This window comes from Salminus brasiliensis, chromosome 25 (genome assembly GCF_030463535.1).
Source record: "Salminus brasiliensis chromosome 25, fSalBra1.hap2, whole genome shotgun sequence".
NCBI lineage: Eukaryota > Metazoa > Chordata > Actinopteri > Characiformes > Bryconidae > Salminus > Salminus brasiliensis.
Window position 1 is genome coordinate 18,209,918 of NC_132902.1, and position 15,095 is coordinate 18,225,012.

Below are 15,095 nucleotides of genomic sequence, written 5' to 3' on the forward strand. Positions count from 1 at the left end.
TGTGTTTCCCACAGTTGTGCAGTGGATAACTGTATTATGAATTTCAGCTGTTTTTGTTTTTTTAATGTTTTTTAAGATAGAAATGTAATAAAAGTTGTAAGAAAACAAGAAAAAGGGCAAGTCTACAGTGGTTGGTATGTCGGAAACTAGGGTTCAATTCCCGGTCTGGGTGACTATGCAGCGCTACACCAATAAGAGTCATTGGGCAAGACTCCTAACACTACATTGGCCCTCCTCTGTAATACGAGTTACCTTGTAAGTCGCTCTGGATAAGAGCATCAGCTAAATGCCATAAATGTAAATGTAATGTTTTACAAAAGCACTACACATTCTGGAGCTGCTGCAAGAACACCGTGCCCAGTGTCAAGAGTCAACTAGAGGGGTATAAAGATCCCCAAGATCAGTACCTGACCACAGCTATGCTTTTGTGGCTGAATGCAATAAAATATTTACTGCAATGTTCCAATAGCTAGTGCTCCAGACTCCAACATTATTTGTTAATGTAATACAAAGCATGATGTACATTAAGGAATAAGTATGTCGCAACATGATGGGGAAAGAGAACAGGATAAAAAAATCGACTGTCATGGAAAGGAATGGAATGGTACTGTAAAATCTTTCACATTTTAACAAGAATTTCAGAATTTCTTAGTAATTGGTGGTGTTTCCCTCCTTTAGCTTTAATGGCAGTGTGAACTAGAGCTGCTGGACCTTACAGGTTTATGTAAAAGCCCATGGTGTGCAGATCTGACTCACCTGAGCGTCTTTTGAACATGAACTTCAGTAGCAGACATGACTCAAAATATCAGGATGTACTGAACACATTAACGTGATCAGTATTAGCATGAATTTCTTACAAATCTTTAAAACTGTGACTTTATTCAACATTATTTGAACTTTTCTTTGTTTTAAAATGTAAAAAAAAATCTATTGTTAAATTTTTTTTCTGTGCTTCACTCCACCATTTCCAATCTATAACAGAGAGTGTAAGCTAAAGCAACAACATACCGGAAGGTAGCTTGGGGGAAGTAACTTCACGCTAATGGTGAGTAAAGGGGGCAAGACACACCCAGTATGCAAATAGGTATGAGGCCAGGAGCCAATGGAAAGGTTGTTAGCTTTATATAAATAGGTTGTATTGTACACACAAACCACCTGTATATTATTGACCCAGCACAGCTCACTCGGTTACTGGACGTGTTGAGAAACATCAATATGAGTGAAATGAGTAATTTCAACATTAGTGCATTTTTTTTGTGTGTGTGCCGTTTTTAAGCTGGCAGGGGCCAATCACTGGCAATGACTTTTATGATTACAGTATATTTACATAATTATATGTATTTACGTTTACATTTATGGCATTTAACAGACGCTCTTGTCCAGAGCAACTTACAAAAGTGCTTCACTATTTACTCAAGAATAACCTCAGCTAGTTTGAATAGGCTAAAAATTCAAAGGTACCTATCAGTTATGACACTACTAAACACAAGTCAAGATGGAGACCATAGTACTCTAGTATTCGCCCAAGTATTCTCAGGTGGGTGAGGTGGGTCTTCAGTCTGCGTTTGTAGACAGTGAATTATTCTGCTGTTCGGACACCCAGGGGAAGCTCGTTCCACCACTTTGGTGCAGAACAGAAAAAAGCCTGGATGCTTGTCTTCTGCGGATTTTGAGGGATGGCGGATCGAGCCTAGCCGTACTTAAAGCTTGAAGGGCTCTTGGTACAGATCGTCTTTTGACCATTGCCATCAAGTACGGAGGGGATGGTCCGTTCTTGGCTTTGTAGGCCAGCGTCAGGGAATTTGAATATGATGGGAGCAGCAGCTACAGGAAGCCAGTGAAGAGAACGCAGCAGTGGAGTGACATGGCTGAATTTAGAAACGTTGAAGACGACCCGTGCCGCTGCATTCTGGATAAGTTGCAGGGGCCTGATGGTGTGCAGAGGGAGACCAGCCAGAAGAGAGCTGCAGTAGTCAACTCTTGAAGTTACGAGAGACTGAACAAGCAACTGGACGGCCTCTCTAGAGAGGAAAGGTTGAATTCTCCAGATGTTGTACAGGAGAAATCTGCATGACCGAGTTACAATTGCAACATGACTTAACTGATGGATAACTGATCATCCATGACTATACCAAGGCTTTGAGTTTCTTTACATCATGGAGTGACAAGTGAGTTCTCAAAGGAGATGGCAAGATCCAGCAGTTCCCGGGATGTACAGCAGCTCCGTCTTGCTGGGGTTAGGTTTAAGGTGGTGAGCTGCCATCCAAGAAGAGATATCAGCGAGACATGCTGAGATGTGTATGTATGTAATACATCAAGTGTGCTTTAAGTGAATTACTTTAATAGTTGTTTTTAATACACTATATGTATTAAATGTAAAAATATTTTCAACTAAAGGTTTACTTCATAGTAATGTATTTTTAAAAAAAAGATATACTATATTATAGTTTAATTAAGTGTGATTAAAGCTTGCAACTTGCAAGCATGAAATGAAATATGATATTATGTTTTAAATACAACGAAGTCTCTTTTTTCACTAGGGTACACAATTTGTAGTTATGTATTCTGATAACATTGGGGTGGAGGGGGCATCACAGGTCACTAGCAACTTTAACTATGCATTAAATGGTTAGGTTTTACTTACATCAACGAAACAATCCCAATATCGCTCTGCTGGATCCTGCTTAGAGCCAAGGACTCAGGATTTCATTTCCATAAGTCATTTTTACATTTTTCACCTTAAGACTCTGCAGCTGCAGTGGATTGCCCTAAGATGAGCGTTCTTCTGCCAGGCATGACTTCATCTTGGTATATGCTATGTGTTGTGTTGTGGGATTTAGCTACCAGAGACAAGCCTCAGTGAGAATGAACAATGAATGTGTTCTCATGTGTCTCAAATTAAAATAATATCTTGCCCTCACTTGCGTGTCTTGTGTGTTTTGCCCTCTTGGTCATCATATGAAGGCACACATGCTGCGCCTACAGGTTTTCATGTTCAAACCGATGCTTATTTATAACTTGCTGACTAAACCAACCTAAATTGCACACTGATTCAGACAGCAGTGTGACAGCTGGCTTTGATAGAACACTGAAAGGTCATAGCGAGTGAAGAAAGTCTGGGAAAACAAGCATACGTTGTGGAAAAGTCCTTCAAGCTCAGAAACTCTCAATGTGTTTTAAAATGTACTTCGGTAAATGACATCTTTACTAATGATTGTTCTCCTCTATTCCAGTTCAGGCTGCAATGTACTAAAGTTTGAGCAGGCAGGAAGTACATGTAATAGTGCTGACTAGGATACAAAAAAAGAGGGGTGGATTCATTATTTCCATGATTTTGAGTCAATAATCAGATCACAGATACATTACAAAAACAGGGTAACAGGATAATGTGAAAACTGCATTACACAACTCTAAGCTAGTTAGCCAGCTTAGTCCTTAAACCACATAATTGTCTTTTGAACTTGGCTTATTAACTTGTATTCCAACTCAGACAGCCTGCAGTCAAACAGCTACAACACAGTACAGAGATAAGCAAACACCTAGAGGAAGATCCCTTGGGGGAAGTGACTTCACGCTGATGGTGAATGAAAATGGGAAAGACACACCCAGTATGCAAATAGCTGGTGCCAGGAGCCAATGGGAAAGTTGTGAGTTTTACTCAAATATGTTCCACACACAAACCCACTGTATATTATTGACCCAGCACAGCTGACTTGTTGAGAAACATCAATATTGGAGAACAGCCTGACCACTATGACCACCATGACCAGCATTGTTTGACTAGCGTGACCAGTGTGACCTTGTTGGTCAAAAAGCATGATCAGCATAACCAAGCAAGTCGCCCTGCATTGATCAGTAAGACCACGGTGGTCCACAAGTATGACCAGCTTGATCAAATTGGTCAGCCTCCATGACGTACATGACTATGTTGGTTAATTGGGTTATCAGCATAAATCTTTATGACCACACTGGTCAACCAACATGATCACCATGACCAAGCTGGCATCAGTATGACCAAATTGATCAAGCTTAACCAAACTATATAATATACTATATACTGTTGGTCATGGTAATAGACCAGCTTAATCCTTCAAACTCAAATGAAAACAGGCACTATGCTGGTCAAGAGCTAAGCTGATCGAGGCAAGTGTGATTTCCCCTGAATGACCAGCTTTTCAACCACCTTCACCATCAATGACGAGTTTAGACCCTCTGAAATCAGCTGCTAGATGGTCTTTATCTAGATTTTTCAGCAGGATTTTGTTGAAATTCACTGTTTTGAATGATAAATACTCAGATATGACCCGTTTTCTGGAATCCCTGAATGTAATCCAATAAAATTCAGTAATTTTGGTCAAGATAATGTAAACCAATCTTTAACCATGTTGCACTACTGATTTACTAGTTTTTATTATGGCGCAAGGCAGATCCCAACTGTAATATGCAGCAGTATAATCACAATACTTGGAATCTGACCACATCACGCAGCCTTTATAACCACTATTGTTCTATTTCAGTCTTGTCTATTGTATTAGCTGCTTTTGAAGGCTCCCCTTGGTCTTGATCCATGTTGTGTCTCTAGGTCACCCATATTTGCTCATGTTTTTCACTTGTCGCTGGGGTGTGTGTGCATGTGTGTTCTTCCGGCCAGCTGGCTGCAATCACGAAGCCTCATTCAGCTCTGCACCCAATTAACAGCTCAATCAACCATAATTAAACATAGCGGCCACATTAAAGATCCGTTCATGCAGATGGTTCGTGAGGGCAGGAAACTATGAAGCTCCGCATGGCAGTGTATTGTAAAGCTGGAAATGGCTCGGGTCCAGGTGGGTGTCTCTTGTTTAAATGGGCCGTTCCAAGAGGCAACACACAAACACACACAGATGCACATGATTTCGCATACACACGCATGTTTTGACGCTAGGTTGGCTGTCTGCTGTTTTGGTGGATTCCAAAGGAAATCCACCTCTTTCATTGTAATCTGTAGCTGCTTAAAAGGAAGCTTTGCAGTCAGATCTGAAACTAGGCCGGTGTAAGCCCGGCGTGAGGCTGCCGTAACAGGGGCAGGGGCAGGGGCAGAGGATTTAGGAGTGTGAACTCCAGCGAGCGTCTGAGGTGAGCCTGCAGCCAGGCCACACACACTTGCACACAGAGCGCTTTATTGTTCTGCACCATGTCAACTTTTGACACTGGAGAAACCCACATAAAAGCAGTGGCTATGTGATCACCCTGTGTGCTGGCAGGGGATCAACTGTTCGGAAGCAGGCCAGCTGGAGAGTAAGTACGAGCGACACTGTGGGCTGTCGCCGTATCAGCTAGTCCACTTTTAAGTAGACCCACTGTAAGTTTCAGACTTCTACCAAGGTCACTGATGGGTCATTATACAACAGTTTGTTTGTTTTTGTTTTCAAAAAGCACTGTCCTGCAGATAAACCAGTGTTGGAGGAGAGCACTGTCAGATCTGCTACATCAGCTAACTGATGCCTGGGCAGACTCGCATCTCGATGGGGTGGAGGTTTGTATGGTTAAACTGAAAGGCAAAATTTTCAATAAATGTTGCATGGTCCAATTGGGCATTTAACAGTCTACCGTGGTCACTGTTGGATCAATAGGTAAAGATCTAGGTTCATAATTGGGGAATGGATATCAGGAGATGCAGTCACAAAGACCTCTCCACATGCTAGTGTGGGTATTCAAGTAGAGATTGCCCCGGCTTGCTGATCACGCGTGTTTAAGCAGGAAAGGTAAACTGTGCAGGAATCTGGTTCTCCAGGACCAGAATTGCCCACCCCTGGCATACACCAAGTGCACTGCATAGGCCAGAATACTTGACCCCTACAGTGAGAGAATTTTGTGGTTCTGTTATTTTGTGGGCGGCACATGTTGCTGGCATGGTTTGGGACCAGTTGTCCCCTTCGAGGGAAGGGTCACTGCAAAGCAGTTCAACGTTATCCTGAATGATCACTTCTGTCCTGATGGGAGTGATTTCTTCCAGGATGACAGTGCTGATCCACAGGGAATGAGGGTCACTGAATGGTTTGATGAGTATGGAAATGGTGTAAGTCACAAGTTATGGCCTTTATAATCACCAAACCTCAGAGGTCACATCAAAACACATCAAAACACAGTTGGAGGAAGTATCTTTGATGGATTTAGTTCTATATATTCAGTACAATTCCAGATACTTGTAGAATACAGTATATGCGAAAGCTCACTGAAGCTGTTTCAAGGGCATTGTGTTCAGATTAATTCACTGGTTGCTAAATAATAACACTTATTTTGCTCTAAACTGCAGGAATTTCATATTACAAACAAATATTTAGAACAGAGCGGTCTGTACCTTACTTTTTTTGTACTTTACAAGACCACTGCAAAAACTGTCCATGATGTTATTCACAACAACACACTCCCTTAACTGCTCAAATGCTTTCTAGAATTATGCATTTTGACAAAAATAAGCATTTCATGGTACATAAACATGGGCATGGCCAACACTTCTGGACAATGATTTTAGTGCGTCCTCAGTCTGTTTCAAACGGTCATGTCATTTTCTCCCAATGGGACATCTTGACCTCAATAAAAAGCAATGATTTAATGTCCTTCAGTGAAATATTTCAGTAGATACACAGAAAATAATAGCCCCTTCCCCTCTGTGGACCCATTACACAACCAGCAGGATAATTTGGCTCATGTGTGACATTTAGACTCTACACAGAGCTATGTCATTTCCCCCTAAAAAGACTTTGTGCCAAGACTGTGTGCCATTGCAGCTATAGCAGTTATTCCACCCCATTCTATCCAATCTGCTGGATCAAAGCATGGGCGTTTTATTGTACAGTAATTTTAATAATGCTGAATATAATGTAGCTAGGAATGTCACTTATTTTCATGGATACAGTACTTTAGCCAAAATAATTAAGCTGTGAGTGGTCTGTAATCTTTAGAGGTCTTAGTTTTCTTTAACTATTGCATTATAAGGCTCTTAACTGGGGCAATGGGAAAAAAAACTGGAATGATAACTGGTGCTCTATCCAATATTTTTGTGATGTCCTGGGGAGCTGGGGATGAGGTGTGGAGGTGTCCTAATATTTTAGTCCACATAGTCTATACCTATTTAGCCTGTAGTAGTTTAATTTAACCCTGTTGCATTGAACTAATAAGCTAACTGAACTAATAAACTAATAACAAATGAGTTTTCCAGCACAGATTGTTTTTTGAAAGACGGCCAATAAGAAAGACAGAGTGTAAATAAAATGCCATGTAAAAATTAATTATGACTGTTTTTGGCATATTAAACCACATCCACATCACATGTAGGCCAAATAGGGATAACATGAAGGATATGGCCCCTTTCAGCCATCAGCTATTGTAATGCTGAGCTCATTCAGCTCTAGCCCTCATTAACCTTCACCATCCACTGTGAGGCTGTGAGCCCAGTGAGGCTGTACTGGGGTTAAAAGGTCAATTCTTTTCTGAGGGGAAAAATGCTACATGTGGAATGTTACTCGATCTGGGAGAAGATGGAGATGAGGAGAGAGTGAGTGAGAGAGAGAGAGAGAGAGAGAGAGAGAGAGAGAATAAATCAGTATGGCTATGGGTAGCAGGTGAAATAATAAAACTGTAAAGGAGAGTTTCCAAACAGAGTATTGGAAAAACTGGAGACACACAGGGGGAAAAAATGGCAGGAGAGAGTGGAACAGTGCATGCATATGTGTGGAGATGGAGAGATCATGGGACTCATGATTGCATCTCATTAATGAAGCATAACTGGAACACCAAATCTCTCTCTCTCTCTTTCTCTCTCTTGGCCATATTCTGTTCCAGTAAAGCCAGTGCATCACTGAAATACACAGCATAAACTTCAAATATAATATAGTGGTGTAAATCTTCTGAAGTCTTCTATTTAACTCTGATCTCACCTTCATGAGTCATGTCAAAGCAATCAACAGCTTTCCATCATCTTAAATCAAAGACGTAGTGTCCCATCAAGACCTGGAGAAGCTCACCCATGCTTTTATGTCCAGCAGGCTTGACTACTGTAATTTCCTCTTAGGAAATTCCCAAAAAGTGGTGCTGCGAGAGCTTTAACCAGAATGAGGAGAACAAAGCACATTACTGCAGTTCTAAAGTCTTTATACTGGCTTCCAGTTTGTTACAGAAAAGAAGTTAAAGCGATGATACTGGTCTATAAATCTCTCTATAGAATTTATCACTGAAGTATTTAAAGCAGCATTACGTGAGTACTGAAATGGTATTTCTCACTTCTGGGTTCCCCCTACAGTCAGAAAGTGTAATTTGAGCTTCACACATGCATTTCTGGACAAGCTGAAAGATACATAACTGTCACTGGAAGTGAAAGAAGCATGTGGACTGAGGTGGTAGAGTTACACTACAGGATTTAACACAAATATGACTGAAGCGTTACACAGTTCTTGTGAGTGTTGTCCTGCCAGCTTCTCCAAAGCTCTTTCTTTGTCTTTCTCTTGGCCTCTTATTCTCTGTCAGTATCTCTATCCCTCCATTGCACTTTCTCTTGGTCTCTCTCTCTTTGTCTTTGTCTCTGTCTCTCTTTCTCTGTCAGTCTCTTTATCTCTTCTTTGCTCTCTATGCACTGTCTCTCTCTGTCTTTCTCTTGGCCTCTCTCTCTCTCTTACTCTCTCTCTGTCGGCCCCTATGTCTATTGCACTTTGCACTGTCTGTATCTCTCTCTCTCTCTCTCTCTCTCTCTCTCTCTGTCTCAATGTCTTTCTATTTGTCTCGCTTCTTTCTTTTTCATGGTTTCTCTCTTTCTCTGTCAGTCTCTTTAGCTCCTTATTGCAGTCTCTGCACTGTCTGTATCTCTGTCTCTCTGCCCCTGTCCCTGTCTGTCTCTCTCGCTCTAACCTATGAGAACCCAAACTCAGCCATATTTCAGTCTAATACAGTCTTATCTAATAGCCTTTCAGGCAATGTCTGCTGAAATAGAAAGTTTGCCAGAAAAGAAAACATTGGCTCTCAGGGTCTTGCTGAGTAAGCCATTCATTTTCTATCCCACAATATCCCTCCCTCTCGCTTTTGCTCTCTTTCTCCACATCCGTGCTCCTCATCTCCTCCATCCCTCTCTCTCTCTCTCCTCGGCTCAAACCCCTGATATTTCCCCCATTCCCCCAGCTGCTGGAGGAAGCGGTTTGTGTGCAGACAGAGTGAGAGTTTGGATGGGACAGAGTGTCTTGCACGTAATCGGAGAGTGAAGCATTTAAAAGTTCCACCAGACTAACGCTTTCCGTGAGGATCGATTTAGTGGTGTGAGAACTGGGGGTACGGTGGGTACAGATGCTGATGGAAAGAGGTGCAGGAGTTAACCTGTGTGTTTTTTGAACACGCAGAGAGGATTATACTGACACCTGCTGGTGCAGGACTAACATTACAAGAGGTGTAGTGAATGTCTGAAGTGGTGGAGCAATGTTCTACTGTGCAGCCACACCTGTACAAATACACTATATGTCCAAATGTTTGTGGACACCCATTCTAATGAATGCATTCAGCACACACACATCTTGTCTGGTCCCTGTAGAGAAGTACTGCCAATAGAATATGACTTTTTGGAGCAGATAAACATGAACCTGTGGAGCAGTGGAACTGTGTTCTCTGGAATGACGTCACACCACCCAGTACTTCTGGGATGGGCTGTAGAATGAGAAGTGAGGTCGGGTGGTGATCATCCAACATCCTTACTCGTGTCATCCTCACAGCAATGCTCCAGAATCTAGCAGAAAGCCATTCCTGGAGAGTAGAGCCAGTTACTCCAATAAAATAGGATGTCCTTGAATCCAGAAAGGAAAGGAGCAGCTGTCCCAATACTTTTGTCCATATAGTGTATGGCCTTTACGGAGGTCATGAAGTCATTAAAAGATTGGACTGATGAAACGAAAATGAGCAAAGGAAAAATAAAACGTGAAATTTCATGAAAAGAACATCTTTCCAAATGTTAAGCATGGGGGTGGATGGATAATGCCTGGAGTTGTGTTGCAGCCAGTGGGACGATGAACATTTCACTTGTAGACAGAAGAATGATTTCAGTTATATACAAGCAAATTCTGGAAGAAAACAACATACTGTATAATTTTAAGCTAGTGCATTACAGTCAAGGCTGTTCACATAATGATCTTTGGGCTGGGCTGATATGGTCTCTGTTCAGACTGGATTGTTACCTATGATAATTGGTAAAGACATTCAGGGATGTTTCACTAACAGGGTCATTTTAGCTTCCGCAGTCTGCTTATCTCAGACTTTCTGCTCTCATATTTTAACAAGGCATGTAGAAGCCAAACATTCTGACCTCTTTTTGTTGTTGTTGTTGTTGTTTGGTAGTGCCTATATATACAATGTTTGTACTATGATGGCCAAAAGTAATGGCCATCATCCTAATGTATGAAAGAATTGTCAATTAATGTCAGAACTACAGTCCTGTGCAAAAGTCTTAACCACCTGAGAAACTGATAAAAATATAAATTGATTGAAACTGATTTAAAAATATAGCTGCTACAAAATGTTCAGAAATAACCAGAAAAATGAACCAGAAATAAACTTTTAATTGGTGAAAAACCTCCAATAAAGCTTCTTTAAGCCTTTATAGGGTTTTTTAAGTAATGGCTTTTACACAATACTGAAACAGCTACCACAGATGTGCACTTTGTGGCTTTACAGTCACTGACTGTAGCCCTGTTTAGCTGTAACTACTCAGTTTACACGTTACCCTCTATTCCCCCTCCACCAGTGCAAAATGCCCACCATAGGACCCTCATCACTGACCTAATATTATTTGATTGGGGGGCCTTTCTCAGCAGAGAAATGACCCTGACTCTGGATCTGCATGTTGTGCTTGCACTAGTGTATCAGACAGCAGTGTTCCAAAGGTTTCTGAGCACTGCTGTGTGTCACTGCTGAGTTGAGAACCGTCCAGCGACCAAAAGCATCCCACCAACAGTGGTCCTGTGGTCAGACACTGACCACTGATGAAGGGCTATAGGATGACTGGCAAATTGTGCATGGGAAAAAATCAGCACAGACTGATACAATGGCATGCAAACGTTTAGGCACTATGTGTCAAACTTTCTAGTGTAGCGCAATGCAAGAGGTTGGGCATGACATTATGGCCTCTTTTCCACTGCAGGACCAAATGGTTGCTAAGGCCGCGCCGTACCGCTCCACTGTACAGACCTATTAGACTGGTTACGATTTCCTTTTTCATTTGCTGTGTTGCTAAAGCAGGACCAGGATGTGCACAGTGTCTCGTCATAATCACGCAGCAATTTCGTTCTATAGTCTTGCACAACATCTACACAGCTAATGTAGATACCCAATGCTAGCTTACTGCTGCATACTGCTAGCTTCATCTGTTAGCATTGTGTAATCTGCATGCATAAATTACACTTGTCTCAACCCATCCCAATGAGGCCATTTTATAGATGTAGTATGCTAAATAATGTTGTAACCCACTTAAACAAGTCTGTTTGAAACTAATCAATTTTGTTTGATGCAATTAGTATTGCTGAAAGTACAGTTAGCTAACTGTGCGGAGAAAACCTGAAAAAGCCACCAGAATGGCTACCCTCAGTGGAAAAGAGGCCTATAGGTCCAAATGTTTGTGGACACCCCCTCTAACGAATGCATTCATCTACTTTAAGTTGCACCGATTGCTGACACAGATGTGCAAATGCACACTTACAACTCGTCTAGTCCATAGGACTGTCTGGATCAGATAAACATAAACCTATTGGCACCATGCCTAATACCAGGTGTGGGCTAGAGGGGTATAAAGCCCCCCAGCACTGAGCTGTGGAGCAGTGGAACTCTGGAATGATGGATGGTGCTCCATCCAGTAAGTTTAGGATGAGCTGGGGAGTTGGGGATGAGGTGGGGTGGAGATCATCCAACATCTTGACATCTTCTTGTGTGAAGAGAAAGTAAGACCTTTATATTACAGGGATGGTCAGACCCCTAAGCTATTTTACGTGAACCCGATTGTAAACAGCTACTGACTATTGACGCTGCTCTATAAGTGCAATACTACGGACGGCCACTAGATGGGGGTGCGTCCTAACAGATAGCGCCCAATCTGTGTCCACGAAAAACGCAAAGCATCTGATGCACTGTGCGCAATGGCCAGCCTTTCCATGTTTACATCAAAATAATATCAGAATAACCTATAGATTTATTTCGTCATATTACAGAATCACCAGGCCAAGAGGTCTAAACTAACACTAAACCAAAGCAAAGTTGAAGTAAATACCAGCTTCATCACAATGTAATTCCAGCTCGACTGGAATTTTTAGGGGTCTGTAGGGGGTCTGCTGTGAGTCTGGGTTTACCTCTTAGCTCTAGAGTGGTGACTCTGCTCTGGCCAACACATCAGTAAGCTTCACTGGAGAGCACTAATCAGATTGGCCGTGCGGTGAACGACAGGTGGAATGAGAGACAGAATAAAGTGAGTGAAGATAAATAATACATTTATATATATATATATATATATATATATATATATATATATATATATATATATAGCATGAGAGAGACAGAGCAGAGCAAAAGTGGAAAGAGAGTGAGAGAAGAGGGAGTGTAAAAGATGGCGAGAGGATGAGAAACAACAGCGTAAAAGAGTGTAAAAAAGAGATAACTGTGAGAGCGAGAACAAAAGTGGGGAAGAAAGAAAACAGTGAGTGAATACTGTTAGAGAGAGAAAGAGAGAGAGAGAGAGAGAGAGAGAGAGAGAGAGATAGTGTATAAGAGAGAGAGGGATAGTGTGAGAAAAGTGAGAGGGATAGTGTGAGACTGAGAAAAGTGAGGGATAGTGTGAGAAAAGTAAGAGAGGGATAGTGTAAGAGAGAGAAAAGAGAGAGAGGGATAGATAGTGTGTAAGAGAGAGAGAAAAGAGAGAGAGAGGGATAGATAGTGTAAGAGAGAGAGAAAAGAGAGAGAGAGGGATAGATAGTGTAAGAGAGAGAGAAAAGAGAGAGAGGGATAGATAGTGTAAGAGAGAGAAAAGAGAGAGAGGGATAGATAGTGAGAGAGAGAGGGAAAAGAGAGAGAGGGATAGATAGTGTGTGAGAGAGAAAAGAGAGAGAGGGATAGATAGTGTAAGAGAGAGAAAAGAGAGAGAGGGATAGATAGTGTAAGAGAGAGAGAAAAGAGAGAGAGGAATAGATAGTGTAAGAGAGAGAGAAAAGAGAGAGAGGGATAGATAGTGTAAGAGAGAGAGAAAAGAGAGAGAGGAATAGATAGTGTGTAAGAGAGAGAGAAAAGAGAGAGAGAGGGATAGATAGTGTGTAAGAGAGAGAGAAAAGAGAGAGAGAGGGATAGATAGTGTAAGAGAGAGAGAAAAGAGAGAGAGGGATAGATAGTGAGAGAGAGAGGGAAAAGAGAGAGAGGGATAGATAGTGAGAGAGAGAGAGAAAAGAGAGAGAGGGATAGATAGTGTAAGAGAGAGAGAAAAGAGAGAGAGGGATAGATAGTGAGAGAGAGAGGGAAAAGAGAGAGAGGGATAGATAGTGTGTGAGAGAGAAAAGAGAGAGAGGGATAGATAGTGTAAGAGAGAGAGAAAAGAGAGAGAGGGATAGATAGTGTAAGAGAGAGAGAAAAGAGAGAGAGGAATAGATAGTGTAAGAGAGAGAGAAAAGAGAGAGAGGGATAGATAGTGTAAGAGAGAGAGAAAAGAGAGAGAGGAATAGATAGTGTAAGAGAGAGAAAAGAGAGAGAGGAATAGATAGTGTAAGAGAGAGAGAAGAGAGAGAGGAATAGATAGTGTAAGAGAGAGAGAAAAGAGAGAGAGGAATAGATAGTGTGTGAGAGAGAAAAGAGAGAGAGGAATAGATAGTGTAAGAGAGAGAGAGAGAAGAGAGAGGGATAGATAGTGTAAGAGAGAGAGAAAAGAGAGAGAGGGATAGATAGTGTAAGAGAGAGAGAAAAGAGAGAGAGGGATAGATAGTGTAAGAGAGAGAGAGAGAGAAGAGAGAGGGATAGATAGTGTAAGAGAGAGAGAAAAGAGAGAGAGGGATAGATAGTGTAGGAGAGAGAAAAGAGAGAGAGGAATAGATAGTGTGTGAGAGAGAAAAGAGAGAGAGGGATAGATAGTGTAAGAAAAAGAGAAAAGAGAGAGAGGGATAGATAGTGTAAGAGAGAGAGAAGAGAGAGAGGAATAGATAGTGTAAGAGAGAGAGAAAAGAGAGAGGAATAGATAGTGTGTGAGAGAGAAAAGAGAGAGAGGAATAGATAGTGTAAGAGAGAGAGAGAGAAGAGAGAGGGATAGATAGTGTAAGAGAGAGAGAAAAGAGAGAGAGGGATAGATAGTGTAAGAGAGAGAGAGAGAAGAGAGAGGGATAGATAGTGTAAGAGAGAGAGAAAAGAGAGAGAGGGATAGATAGTGTAGGAGAGAGAAAAGAGAGAGGAATAGATAGTGTGTGAGAGAGAAAAGAGAGAGAGGGATAGATAGTGTAAGAAAAAGAGAAAAGAGAGAGAGGGATAGATAGTGTAAGAGAGAGAAAAGAGAGAGAGGGATAGATAGTGAGAGACAGGTAGAAAAGAGAGAGAGGGATAGATAGTGTAAGAGAGAGAGAAAAGAGAGAGAGGGATAGATAGTGTAAGAGAGAGAAAAGAGAGAGAGGGATAGATAGTGAGAGAGAGAGGGAAAAGAGAGAGAGGGATAGATAGTGTAAGAGAGAGAAAAGAGAGAGAGGGATAGATAGTGTGTAAGAGACAGAGGGACAAGAGAGAGAGAGAGGGATAGATAGAGTCAGAGAGAGAAAAGAGAGAGGGATAGATAGTGAGAAACAGGTAGAAAAGAGAGAGAGGGATAGATAGTGTAAGAGAGAGAAAAGAGAGAGAGGGATAGATAGTGAGAAACAGGTAGAAAAGAGAGAGAGGGATAGATAGTGTAAGAGAGAGAAAAGAGAGAGAGGGATATATAGTGTAAGAGAGAGAAAAGAGAGAGAGAGAGAGAGAGAGAGAGAGAAGAGAGAGGGATAGATAGTGAGAGAGAGAAAAGAGAGAGAGAGAGAGAGGGAAAGAGAGAGAGAGAGAGAGAGAGATAGAGAGAAGAAGAAGAAGGAGGAGAGGAGGAG